Raw genomic sequence first — 2,219 nt, 5'->3', positions numbered from 1 at the left:
TCGGTATTTTATCATTAATGCTGATTTGCTTGACACGAATAAACGAATTATGGAAAGCGTTGTAAGAGCAGACATTGTAGTGAGTAGTCAAGGTCAATATTTTTAGGTTCGACTATAATCTGCGGGTTGCATAAAACTGCGTGAATAAGGGCAGCTGTACCACCCGGTATATATATCACTCAATTTAGAAGTTAAAATAACACATTAAAACACACAAACACAAACTGAAGTAGAGTCAACGGGATAAAAGCGTAGTTAACAATAAAATAAAAACTAACAGAAAATGCAATTTTATACACGATAAAACAGGCCACTATCCCTCATAAAACGGATGACGAGATCTAAATGGAAGAAGAAAGTCAACCAAGTCTATAAATCATTTCTATTGCAACACTTTGTATTACCTTCAATAGGAAATTTTTCTAGTAGCGCGAGACTCTCCGTGCTATTTTAATACAATAATGTAATAGAAACTCAAGTTATTCTCTGTAAATATTATGTAAAACTTATTATCATGGCACAAGTACCCTAATGACATAATAGTTGATATCATTCAGTGGACAGTGCATTTTTATTATTTAATGCGATTTTTAATAAACTGTATATTAAACATTCTTCGCTGTTTTCACTTAATAATAATTTTAACTAACTTCAAAAGCATGCTTTCAGGGATGAATTGAATGATTGATATCATGTGGCCTCCGGAGGGTCCTAGTCATTGTACTGGACACCCATGGGCAACTTGCGCTTCTCGGTGCGTGGTGATGGTGATAATGAGGTAGGGATAGATTGACACCTGGTGTCGGTACATAGCCTACTCCTGTCGAATAACGACAATGATCTGCTCAATGCTTAACGTCTCCATCCGATGGACGAATCACCATCAACCACGTCATATGTCCTTACTCCATATACACACTGCGGAGAGGTTTGTAATTTAACCCAGGCGTTTGGCAGGGAATGTAGTGATTAGAAATTGTTTACCACCACCACCTCTCCCATCCTGGTGACCAACATTCTTATGGTTTATTTTTCGTCAACGGGATTCGAACTTTCTAATCAGAGTGTCAGACCTTGAAGACTTAACACCTCAACGATCATGACCACCAGGTGGACGTCAGGTTATTGGATTCCCGATTCATCGGACACTGCATCATTAAATGTGACTATTTTTATTTCATGTTTCAGTATATATTTCATTAGAAGTTTGTCTTCCTGTCGCCTGCCATTTTATTTCAGTTTTTGCATGGTCATTCAGCATGTCCTATTATGACCGTGTCATTTGCGATCAGGGCGGAATATCTAAATTTTCACTGGCATTCGGCGGTACATATACTAAAATTGGAACGATACAGAGAAGATTAGCATGGCCCCTGCGCAAGGATGACACGCAAAATCGTGAAGCGTTCCACATTTTTTGTCCGTCTCTGTGGTGTAGTGGTTAGCGTGATTAGCTGCCACCCCCGGAGGCCCGGGTTCGATTCCCGGCTCTGCCACGAAATTTGAAAAGTGGTACGAGGGCTGGAACGGGGTCCACTCAGCCTCGGGAGGTCAACTGAGTAGAGGTGGGTTCGATTCCCACCTCAGCCATCCTGGAAGTGGTTTTCAGTGGTTTCCCACTTCTCCTCCAGGCGAATGCCGGGATGGTACCTAACTTAAGGCCACGGCCGCTTCCTCCCCTCTTCCTTGCCTATCCCTTCCAATCTTCCCAATCCCTCCACAAGGCCCCTGTTCAGCATAGCAGGTGAGGCCGCCTGGGCGAGGTACTGGTCATACTCCCCAGTTGTATCCCCCGACCAAGAGTCTGAAGCTCCAGGACACTGCCCTTGAGGCGGTAGAGGTGGGATCCCTCGCTAAGTCCGAGGGAAAAACCGAACCTGGAGGGTAAACAGATGATGATGATGATTATCGTTCACAAGGAGACATGTTTGATCCCGAAAGAGTTCCTAACGATGTTCCTGTATATTCTCTTTCTTCTCCTTTTTTGTCTTTTATAGCATATTAATTTCCATTGAACAGATTAGGCTGAAATATCCCTTTACATTATGATTTTAGTTTGTACTCCACTAAGACATTTGTAGTTTAAATAAAATTCATTCGTTAATTTAAAACATTTATGAACATACTACACAAAGAACCTCCGTGGCTCAGGTGGCTGCGCACCGAACTCTCACCACTGGGTTCCGTGGTTCAAATCCCAGTCACTCCATGTGCGATTA

The 2,219-nt window shown here is 42.2% G+C and overlaps 1 non-coding gene across 1 annotated transcript; it reads left to right on the top strand.

Annotated features, from left to right (window-relative positions):
• Positions 1-1,313: 1,313 nt before the first annotated feature.
• Positions 1,314-1,418, top strand: LOC136875153 (U6 spliceosomal RNA). Its single transcript, XR_010860396.1, has one exon. It is a non-coding gene; the product is annotated as a U6 spliceosomal RNA (small nuclear RNA).
• Positions 1,419-2,219: the final 801 nt, after the last annotated feature.

Source organism: Anabrus simplex, chromosome 5 (assembly GCF_040414725.1).
Source record: "Anabrus simplex isolate iqAnaSimp1 chromosome 5, ASM4041472v1, whole genome shotgun sequence".
Taxonomy (NCBI): Eukaryota; Metazoa; Arthropoda; class Insecta; order Orthoptera; family Tettigoniidae; genus Anabrus; species Anabrus simplex.
The sequence above is the reverse complement of the archived record's forward strand: the minus strand, read 5'-3'. Positions and strand labels throughout refer to the sequence as shown.